The 11559-nt window shown below is 51.4% G+C and overlaps 1 long non-coding RNA gene across 1 annotated transcript; it reads left to right on the top strand.

The window, feature by feature from the left end:
- The first annotated feature begins 4355 nt into the window (after nt 1–4355).
- Nucleotides 4356–9380, top strand: LOC132248506 (uncharacterized). The gene is made up of 3 exons (XR_009459705.1): nt 4356–4421; nt 5945–6059; nt 9056–9380. It is a non-coding gene; the product is annotated as an uncharacterized LOC132248506 (long non-coding RNA).
- Nucleotides 9381–11559: the final 2179 nt, after the last annotated feature.

The following is an 11559-nucleotide window of genomic DNA, read 5'->3' as shown; positions in this document are numbered from 1 at the left end:
AGTGCGTGTGAGTGTTTTTTCCTCTTTGAGTGATGGGCTTCTGACCTCCAAGGACAGAGAAATAATTTACATTCCAGGTCAAAGACCTGCTGAAACAATGGTGAGCTGTGGCAATACAAGAATGCTATATGTCCAGCATCAAATTGACACACGGTCCTTAACCCAGTTAGAAACTTTCCTGTGGCAAATCACTTGCTGGGTATGCTTCTTGGACCTGGTGCAATGTGCTAATGTCTCGCTTTGGCACAGAAGTGAAAGGAAATGATATATGAAATAGAGGATACAAAAGCAAAGCAGTATTTTAACCCCATAAACTTGACCTGGTGGATGTTCCAGAAAGAAGGTGTTATTTTAGAATTGGGTTCACCACCAGATAAGCTCAGGCATTTAAAGGTGGATAAAAGATGCATTGCATCCCTCAAAAAGGGAGTTCCCCGGCCAACTTTTTCTTCAGCCCCAAAAACATTCATATCTCCAAGGTTGCTAATAGGTGGCTAATGAGGTTCTGTCCTGGATTTGGTTCCAGTGGGCCAAGAAAATGTTCAGGTCTATGTCTCGATCCGACTCTTGTTCAAAGCAAGCAGAAGTTTCCAGGGGTTTTGTTCTTGCATTTATTTCTTGTAGTAATATTTGAAAAAGGTTCTTAAACTTTGAGTGACAGACACCTCACTTGACTGAGAAGTGTCAATGAGTTAGACTATAGGGGAAATGCCAGTGGAAATTAAGAGGTTAACATCTTGTAGAACAAGATTTAGAGTTGATTTTACTGAGTTAAGATAAAGAGAGAGAGAGGGGAGATGCCAGTTGGGGAGGGAAGGAATCAGAAATGGAGGACAGAGAGCTGATTTTTGTAAACAATTGTTAAAAATTCTATTTATGTGGCTTCTTTTCATAAACTATCCATACATAACTAAGGCTGGTACAGCCATTTTCACTCACCTCAATTAGCTCAAAATAAACTGGTGTATCTAGGCCAGCCTGGGGACCATCCCGAGGACCATCCTGCGGACCAGCCAGGAGACCAGCCCAAGGACCAGCCCGGGGAACTGCCTGAGGTCCAGCCCGGGGAGCAGCCCAAAGGCCAGCCCGGGGAGCAGCTGGAGGACCAACCTGGGGACCATCCCGAGGGCCAGCCAGGGGCCCTGCCCGAGGACCAGCCCAGGGACCTGCCCGAGGTCCAGCCTGGGGAGCAGCCTGAGGGCCAGGCAGAGGACCAACCTGGGGACCAGCCCGAGGGCCAGCCCAGGGACCAGCCCGAGGCCCATCTGGCGGACCGACCTTGGGACCTGCCCGAAGTCCAACCCAAGGGCCAGCCTGGAGAGCAGCCCGAGGGCCAGCCCGGGGACCTGCCCGAGGTCCAGCCCGGGGTGCAGCCCGAGGGCCAGCCCGGGGAGCAGCGGGAGGAACAACCTGGGGACCAGCCCAAGGGCCAGCCAGGGAACCTGCACGAGGTCCAGCCCGGGGTGCAGCCCGAGGGCCAGCCCGGGAAGCAGCGGGAGGAACAACCTGGGGACCAGCCCAAGGGCCAGCTAGGGGACCTGCACGAGGTCCAGCCCAGGGACCTGCCCAAGGTTCAGCCCGGGGTGCAGCCCGAGGGCCAGCCAGAGAACCAACCTGGGGACCAGCCTGAGGGCCAGCCCAGGGACCAGCCTGAGGACCATTTGGGGGACCGACCTTGGGATCTGCCCGAGAGCCAACCTGGGGACCTGCCCAGAGTCCAGCCCAAGGGCCAGCCCAGGGACCTGCCCGGGGACCAGCCCAGGAACCTGCCTCAGGAAAAGGTATGGTCTAGAACCTTTTGTTCAAAGTATTCAATATGAAAAGGGGATGAGGAATTGCCAATATTTGTCTTATAAGTGAAAATTGAATTTCCACCTGCATTGTTTACTCCTGTCCCCCAGAAAGCTGTTCATAGCTGTGACCAAACACAAGTGCACGGCTGCAAACAGCTTAAATGGCCCACTGGGTGAAAATCTGGCCCCTCATTGCATGTGGTGTCAGCTAAAGATGTTTCAAAACGTAGTGTCTTGTGTAAGGTGTGTCTGCTGGGGCTCCCAACCTGTGGGTGTTTTCAGAATGGGAGGGGGGCAAGGGAGCAGAAGGAGTTGAGTCTCAGGGTTTTTCAGCCCCCCCTACAGAGTGGGGCCAGTGTATTACAGGCCCCCCAAAGTGGGGTGGCTCCAATTCACCCACTCCACCCCTCAACACCAGCTGCAGAGCCCCAAGAACAAGCTCCCTCCATTGCCTTTCCCCCCTCCCATTCTGAAACAGCCAACACTGGCACAGAGCTTGGCCCTTGTTGTGGAAACCTGCTTGCAGGCTCCCAGCGGGCAGCTAGATCCCCACCCCTCCAGACCAACAGTGAACTTCTGTTTGGTCTCGGGCAATGTAGGAACTCAGAACGCTTTGCAAAAATCATTCTGAGTTAGAGCTGGGAGCTCCACTTCTCTCTGCACCCTTACGGCACGTCCACACATGCAGCATGTGTGCTTGCAGCAGCTCAAATAGGAGCGGCATGTATTTGAGCCGGGGATTTCTGCCTCACCAAATGCCTGGCCACACCCTTTGGTGTGGGGCAAGTTGTGCCATCTGGGGCAAAATAAGCCCGCCCAGCTCCTCCCAGATCTGCAGCGAGGGGGAGATAGAGCCTGGGGCCAGCAGCTGCTTGCAGGAGTGAGGTGGGACAGGGGGTGGGGATAGATGTGGGGGGATTGTGGGGGGGCTGTGGGTGAGCGGGGACTGTGGGAGGATGCTGCTCAGGTAGGGTGGGTCCTTTGCCCTCCAACAGGGCATAGCTCCCCAACACAGCACATGGACTGCCGCCCCCAGGACCACAGCATTCCCCCCCTGCCAGGCCCACATGCCCCCTGCAGGGCCCACAGCTCCCCCACATAGCCTACCCCCACAATACCTCAGCCCCCCATGCACAGCCCGCAGCTCACTGGGAGCAGCAGTGAGCACTGGGGCACTTGGGGCCTCCTGGCACATCCCCCCATGTGGCACAGCAGCGCGGCTCGGCACTGGCCGCTGCTCTGCCACATCACCTGGGCCCACTCCCGGAGACCACCTGTCATGCTGGCCCAGGTCCTGTGTGCATGGGCACCACGTGCCATCGGGTGGGGCCTGTTTCATGCATGCAGGACCCATCCCGCCTCAACACACAGTCCCCGTGAGGGGCACGGGGCACCCGCAAGTGACAGCATGAGTGGCCCAGAGCTACCCAAAAGCGCATGGTGCTATACTAAACCAGGCCAGGCCTCGGCTGAGTTGCACTGCCCCCGCAGTGAGGAAGGGATTGGGGCTGGGGCTTGGACAAGCTGCCCAGCCAGGGCAGGGGGATGTGGGACTTGGGGAGGGGGTTGGGGGTGGCGCGGCTTGCTCTGGGTGGAAGGGGGCAAACAGCAGCAGGGCATAGCCCCCACTCCTGGCACTGCCGCACTTGCATCCTGTGCCCCCTCACCCCAGATGGGCAACTGGCAGGCGATGCCCTACTCCCACTTACCCAGCCGGGGCAGAGAGGCACAGGATGTGGGCACAGCAGTGCGGGGAGTGGGGTCTATGCCCTGCTACTGCTTGCCCCCTTCCGCCTGGAGCAAGATGTATTTGCATTGTGCCCCTCCCTGCCATCCGTCCTGGCTGGGTAAGAGGCAGCGAGGCATATCCCCCACTCCCCGCACTGTTGTGCCCGCATCCCAGGCTCCCCTGCCCTCCTGCCCGTCCCATGCATCCCTCCCCAGCTGGGCAGAAGTCAGAGGAGTCTGTAAACACAAAGGAGTGCAGAAGATGGAAGCAAATCTTCCAGGGTTTTGCAATATTACTTTCCATATCACAACCTTGCCCAATAGGTAATGGCAGAGAAAGGTCAGTAGGCGCATCGGCCCTGCAGGAGCTCCTTCCTGAGCAAAGCACGTTGTGTAGTCAGGAATGCTACCGTTTCTTTCAGCAGACAAGGTTCTTTGGGTAAAAGTGCTGTCTTTTATTAGACCAACTAAACACCCATTTCAAACGGCAAAAATCGATATCTTCCGTGTTTCAGGGGTGTTAGTTGTAGATGGAATACTAAATATGAATACTTCATTACAAATACCAAACCAAGTTACTCCTGGAGGTAGGACACCACCACTAACAACATTCAAGAACCAGGCATAGACCCAAAATACCTGCTTCTGGTTCTGCTCTTTCATCCCAACTGCTTCCATCATGTTTCTGACTTTTTCCCTTCATTTATTTTTCATTATTTACCTCTCTGAATGCTCATCATCTCCTTCATGCGTACCTTCCATGGCCGCGTGTTCATCACCTCCTCCTTCCTCCACCTCTGATCTGCTCTGTCTGCACCTTGTTCCCAGAAGAACGACGACGCCTACGTCATTCACTGCACAGTGCCGAACAGTCAAGGTGCTGTGTACAAAGGCATTCTGGTAAGTGATGTGGAAGAGCTGTGTAGATTTATTACAGGATGTGTTTTCACTCGGGATGACAAGTTACATGTAAATTCTCTGCTGCTCTGATTCACACCAAGACAAAGCTTTGAAATATTAGGGGCCACCTCATGCCCTTGATTCTTAGGTGAATTGACATTGTTATTTTAGTAGTCAAAGTACATTCCACCTCCCAAACTTTTCTCTGGGCTTTCAGCTGGATAATATCCACCACTTGTCCTCAATCATTGACTAAGGTACCAAGAAACCATGCACGCCATTTGTATGAATGGGCGTGTGTGCACAGGTAGGCAGACAGATACACTGAAGAGCAGCTTGGTGGCAAGTCACCGAAAGATGCTGTACAGCACTAGAAAATTAGGATCCCAAAGGGCATATACTTCTAAATATCATAGTGTATTACCCCTCATTTTCTCTTATAGAAAAGTAGAGCTGGAAGAGACATCAGGAGGCCATCTAATCTAACCCCCTGCTGAAGGCAGGATGATTCCTAACTAAACCTTTCCACTCAAGTTATGTCTGACCTATTCTTAATACTGCAGAAACCAACCTCCCACACAACTACTATTCTCAATGCCCAAAACACCAAGAAGAACCATAACCCGCTACAGTTAAAGCAAGGAGGCGGAGGTCCAATCCCAAATGTGGTGCTTGGTAGGACCCCGAGCAGAGAAGCAAAACCCAGGAACTTGTAGGTTTTTTTAGTTCTAACAAGAGCAATCAGCACACCCGAGTCCAAATCCCCAGCCAAGAGACAGTGTTCCCAGTGAGTTTGCTGTCCTTCCCAGTCTTGAGTTCTCTGCAAATTTGCTCAGGAAGCTCTTTATTCCTGCATCCAAATCATCTGAACAGCAGCGGAGCCAGGGCAGATCCCTGTAGGAGTCCACTCAAAGCCTCCTGCCGTTCCCACCTGGATCCATGCAGAATGGCCTTTGCTTGTGGCTGCTGAGCCAGTTGTCTATCTGCTTTGGAGTCATTTGCTTTTCCCCATGTTTCTCCCAGTTGTTTGTGAGAAGGTTGTATGGGCCTTTCCAGTGAAAGGGAAACCGTTTAGAGGGAAACCCTGGGCCAGATGCATGGTGAGGGAGATGCTGCTTGTGCCATCTCGCTGGCCCAAGGTAGATTTAGGCAGGTAAAGCCTTGATGGCATAGGACCAGCCTAGCGGCTTCTGAGACTCTGCTACGTGTGGGTGACCACGCTGCAATGAAAGATTTCCGAGAGACAGAGGCAAAATAAAAGAACATTCATAGTGGTCTTTTTTACACTAGGGACAAACCAAATCTAGAGACGCAGGTTGGTAGAGTAAAATACACACAGAAACCGTCACCCTTTGCTAGGATGTTCTGTGCACAACACTATTTCCATCTCTCTGTAATTTCCATTTGTGCACTGTCTGTACCTCAGCGATGAGACACCAAACCAACATGCCAGATAGATAAAGTGAAAACAAATGTCAAGAAACAAGGAAGTAAAATATTTCACTGCAAAATGCTTTTTCCAGTTAACGAGCCAAGACACAACTAGAGATCTGATCTCAAAAATTATGAGAAAATATGATCTGGACATGGAGGAAGCTGGAAACTACCAACTTGTGCAGGTCATTTCAGAACACAAAGGTAAGAGAGCAAAACTTTTTGCTGGTTCAAATATCCTCCTCATATTTGCAGAAGAACATGCCTATGAATCCATTTTAGAAATAGTGCAGTGCTTCATCTCATAGCCAGGTGGAGTAGACCTCCCTCTTGATTACCTGGTAGGAGTCAGCACACCTCTACTCCCCTTTGGGATGTCATGCATGCAGCTGGGGAAGACTGACAATTAGAGATCCAGCGCTGACATGTGTCCCGCTGTCTGAAGTCAGGGCCAAATGAAACAGAAGAAAGGTCTGGGAGCGTCACCTGTACCCTGACTGGTGCCCAGAAAGACACAGGGACGACACAGTCCAGATCCACTCCCTGAAATCCATCCTGCTTGAAAAAAATCTACAACCTCTGCACCAGGAATTTGTGATGACTTGTGTAATCTCCGCATCACGGTATTAATTCTGGTGCAGCACAGTACAGCCTCCCTCTCCTCCAGTTAGTTAAGTATGGGCTGAAGCCGTTTTTTGTCCTGATATGTCCCGTCTCCTTGTGAGTGATTACATCCTTGACTTCAATAACTTCCTGGAGAAGACTGAAGTTTACTAGATGTTTCAAATGGGCACAGCTCCTTTCTTCCTCGTGCATGTAAACTGAGTCACAGGGCTATATCCCACTTCACCTTGTGTGCCTAACCAGCATGGCCACAGCCACATAGCTGCCGTTTTGGATAGGGTTGTGCTGCAGCTCAGCATGTTTGGAGCCATGAACAGGTCAGATGCGCTCACTAGGCCGTACTATAAGTCATGACATTTTGGCTGGGCAAAAGCTCATTGGAGAGGTGGGAGGAGAATGAGGGCCCTCCCATACTTTAATGTTCAAGCTAATGGGAAGGCTACTCATCCAGGGAGCAGGACACCCAGGGCCTAGCCCCACCTTCTAGAGTTAGGAAGTATTTCCTCATTTCCAGCTTAAATGCCCCCTGTTGCAATGGAAGCCCGTTACTATACCTGCTATCATCACAGACAACTAGAGATCCTCTTTACAAGTAACAACCCTTTCTGAAGATTTCTAACACCCCCTCCATTTTCTCAGGATTACATAATCCAGGTCTTCCAACTTTCCTGTCTAGGACAATATTAGACCCTTCCTCATTGTTGTTGCTCTTCTCCAGACTCTTTCCAGTTCATCTGTTTGTCGTAAAGCACGATGCCTTGAACTGGCCACAGTTTTCCAGCTAAGGCCTCCCCAATGCTGAATATCATTGAAAAATGGTTTCCCCTACTTTGCACACAACATGCATGTTAATACAGCCCCATATGCTCTTGCTCTTTATCAGTTTTTGTAAGAATATTACAGTGATGACTCATATTTAGCTTGTACTCTACTCCTGTAACTATTATACTATCCTTTCATTAATTTAAGACCATTTTTTCCAATTGGTCAAGGTCATTGAGAATCCTCAACCTATCTTCCAGATCATCTGCTGTCCTACCTCGCTTGGCATCATCTGCAGATTTCCTAAGTGTATGCTCAGTTCCTTGAGACCTCTAGGACACATTTTATGCGGACTGAGATAAGAGGTCATTAAACACATTGCCTTTTCCGTATTGAGCAATTTTAATTCCCTTTCCCCAGTCAGTAATGGACCTGCACTTCCTTTGGTCCTTGACATCTAACTTCACAGGATGCTTGCGTGTCTCGGACTAGCTGTATTGCAGTGCCTTGGTCTGCCTGGAGTTTTCCTTTCTTGTCATCTGTAGTATTGTAGCTATGTTTCTACATTTGGAGAGATTCCTTGTTAAGTTTCAAGTCACAAAAGCATTTGCTGTTTAGACAAGCCAGTCCGTTGATGTGATTCTTAACCTTCCTTACACAGGGATGGCATATCCTAGTGCCCTTAATATTCTCTCGAAGGTACAACCAAATTCCCCGATTCCTTTTTCCTTTAAACTTACTGTCCATGGGATCCTGGCCACCAGTTGTTTGAGGTTTTGCATGCCCACGCTAATCTTTACTATTTATTTGAACTATTGTCATGCCAAAAGCCATACTTATGGTCAAAGACCCTACTGGAGAAAGCACTGTATAAATCCAGAGCATCACCCACAGAATAGCTTCACCTTCACAGAAGGCTACTTGATTGTAGGCATTGTACTTGCAGTGTTTGGCAAGCCCTAAGCCTGCTGAGTATCTTGAGTGGCAGGAGGAGAGTCTACCATCAATCCCTGACCATTGCGAGGTCAAACTATCATCACCATCAAATCAGCAGCAGTATCAGGCCCTGCACTGGATTTACAGCCCTCTTTCAGAGCCAGTGAAGAGAGGGAGGATGCAAAGGGAGGGGAGAAAGCCAGGTTGAGCAGGTTTCTTTCTGCTCGCCTCTGGGACCCAGCAACCCAACACCCCAGTGTCCCCCCTCCCCACACAGGCACCTTTTTGGAAAACGGCTGTCTCCCATTGAAGCAGACAGGGACCTGTGAGCTCAGGGAGCAGCAATCTCCTCTGATGCCAAAAGGCAAAGTTCAACCCCTGCTCTTGGTTAATGATGAGGTAAAGGGGTTGTTTCAGCTGAATGGAAAAGAATTTGCATTGACCTTTTTGTTGAATAAAGGACCCAACACATGCAAGCCGTAGAAAACCACACATGGAAATGATGCATTGAGGAAGCAAGTCAAATGATTGCCTTTCAACCTAAATGTACAGCCCTGTGTGTATATGTCATGCTACTGTCTGTAGTCAATGATCTCAGAGCCAGAAAACTGTTTCATGTAGTGCACAGGTAAGTTTGGTGTTATCAGACTTCCAGAAGCATAATTTTGGATGGTACAACATCTTCTCATACTTTTGCTGGTGGGAAAGGAGATGTTATAATTAGTAAAAACCAAATTAAAGAACCTTATTTGGACTTCTAAGTGGCACGTGTCTAGCCAGCATGCACCTCTGAATGCTCACCAGTTTTCTATGCTTGCTTGCAGTGCTACTATCCAGAGTCAATCACTCGACGCTTCTTTGCTTTTCTCTTTCTGCAGAGCTAGTCTTCCCACAGGAAGCAAATGTGCTTTCTTATATGAACAGCCAGGGGAACGCAGACATCAGCCAAAGAAGAAAGCCAGCTTTCCGTGCCTCCCCATTGTCTGCTGCAGACAAGAAAAAGAGGAGGCGCCTACCTCGCCTCTTTAGAGGCAGCAGGGTCAGACCCGAATGAGAGCATCCTGACAAGGAGCTGACACGAATACCATTCTCAGGCTGGGGGAGACTGGGAACCTGTGGGGGGTTGGGGTGCAGGCATGGGAGGGATGGGGTCAGGTGGGAATGGGGAGCAGAAGGGAATATAATTTATGTTCAGGAGGGATGTTGGGCACAAGGAGCGGGAGGGAGAGGGGGAAAATGGGAAGGAGGTTTGTTACAAGGCGGGGATAAGGGTATGGTTTTGCAATTGCAAGAAAGCAGACCCCTGGGTGGGGGAAGGGGTATATACCCTTCCCCTTGCCCCCCCAGCCCTGCCGGTGCCCCTCACTCCCAACCCACAGCCCCTTTCCCACCCACCCCCATACCTCCTGGTGCTCCTCCCTTATCCTGCAGAGAATGAAAGTAGCCATCAATCCCTTCTTCAATTGCCCTGATCCCCCTCAGCCTGCTCACCTCTGCCTGGAGCCCCCTCACCTGCCCCTCCAGGGCCTCAGTCCGGGCACAGGTGGGACAGGCAAGAGACTCCCGGCCCCCACGCTACCCCCAGGCCTCAGAGGTCCCGCCAGGCAGCCCCCGCAGACAGGGCTCAGGGCACTGCCCACCCATCCAAGGGGCCTGTCTGGGCGGAGGCCTCACAGGAGCTGCGGGCCGGAGGCAGCAGCAGGGCAGGGGCCTTGGCTGCGCTCCGTGTCACCACCCCATAGTAGCACCCCTCCTCCTTCACTTCCCTGAAGTCTCTGGCATAAGCCCCCATGTGCTCCTGCCCATGCCTGGCCTGTGAACTGCAGTCAAACTGCTCCCCTGTTGGCAGTCCCTGTTCGCTGGCTCCCTGGTCACAGCCTGGTCCCCAACAGTTTGTGATGCACAAACACTCTCGGGAGACGAGGTTAGTTATATGCTCAAGACCTTTCCCAGCTTTCATTGGCATGCATGGTTTTCAAACTGTTTTGGGAAGGCTTCTGGATCATCTCCATGTTTGTTGTGAGGGGAGATTGGTGTGTTCAGCCTGAGGGAGCAGCTGGGGCTCGCTAAGCGCCTGCAACTCCAGGGTTTGACTGCATCCTGAGTACTGCGAGATGGTGTTTGCACTTGAACCTGGCCTCTTGGCCACCATGCTCATGCTGGTGCTGGGCCTCCTTCTTCACCATCTCCATTCGCTTCAGCTCCAGGTCATGCTTGAGCTTGCACTCCTCAGCTTCCAGCTGCAGCTGGTATTTGCACAAGTCCCACTCAGAGGATGGCCCCTCGGGTTCTGCCTGCACGTGCAGAGGTGATCTTGCAGGCGGTCATCATCACACAGGATCTTAATCAGGTCTTCTCTCTTCTGCTCCTTCCTCTCTCTTTCATCACCTCTTTCAAGTTGCCCACAGTCATGTGGTCATACTCGTCAGTCACCCCAGCTATCTACGCTGCCCACTTGACCCAATGCCAAATGAGAGATTGTTTGCTCAAGGGTTTCCAGTGACTCTGTTCCCTTCCCCAAATGATGCCTTCAAGACAGCAGGTTGTCGGATCCCACAGCTACCATCACACGTGGTGGGCCAGTGGCTACTGCTCCTGCGTTGAGCACCCACCTCACTGAGCCCGACCACCTTCCAGGCTCTAAGTGCGTCCCTGGGGGCACCTCACGTCCAGGCACCCCCACTCCTGGACCACACCTGCAAGGCTGGGGGAAATGAAGGCACCGTTCTCGATCTGGACTGATCTTGGCCCTATGCCCAATGGGAAACAAAGGCCTAGTAGCTTTTGAGGGTATTTGATCCACTGCAAGAACTTGGGGTGCTTCCCTGTCTGAAGCAGAAATAGAGGTCCCCCTTACTCAGCCAAACCAAGGGGATCCCAAGGCATAAACTACACCCTCTCCCAACAAGTCTCCCATGCTAGGAGAAATGTATTAGTTACAAGGAGTAGGTTTGCAATATGGCACAGGATTGAGCAATATCAGAGAAATCCCTTCCAGCAAATGGTGGCATGGTAGCCTTTGATCATGCATCTGAGTTAATGCAGGCTATCTATTTAGTTAGTGGGGCTGTGCAAGGACTACTAGGCCTGTGTTGCCCATGGGGCATAGTGCCAAGATCAGACCAGATCATGGTTGGTGGCTTCATTACCCCCAGAGAAGCACTTGGAGCCTGGAAGGTGGTTGGGCGCAGTGAGACACATGGCTCAATGCAGGAGCACCCTCTACTGGCCCACCACGTGTGATGGTAGTGGTGGGTTCTGAGAAGCTGCTGTCTTGAAGGCATCATTTGGGGAAGGGAACAGTCACTGGAAACCCTTGAGCAAACCATCTCTCATTTGGCATTTGGTCAAGCGGACAGTTTAGATAGCTGGGGTGACTGAC

This window comes from Alligator mississippiensis, chromosome 1, assembly GCF_030867095.1.
Source record: "Alligator mississippiensis isolate rAllMis1 chromosome 1, rAllMis1, whole genome shotgun sequence".
NCBI lineage: Eukaryota > Metazoa > Chordata > Crocodylia > Alligatoridae > Alligator > Alligator mississippiensis.
This window is presented reverse-complemented; position numbering and strand designations above follow the sequence as displayed.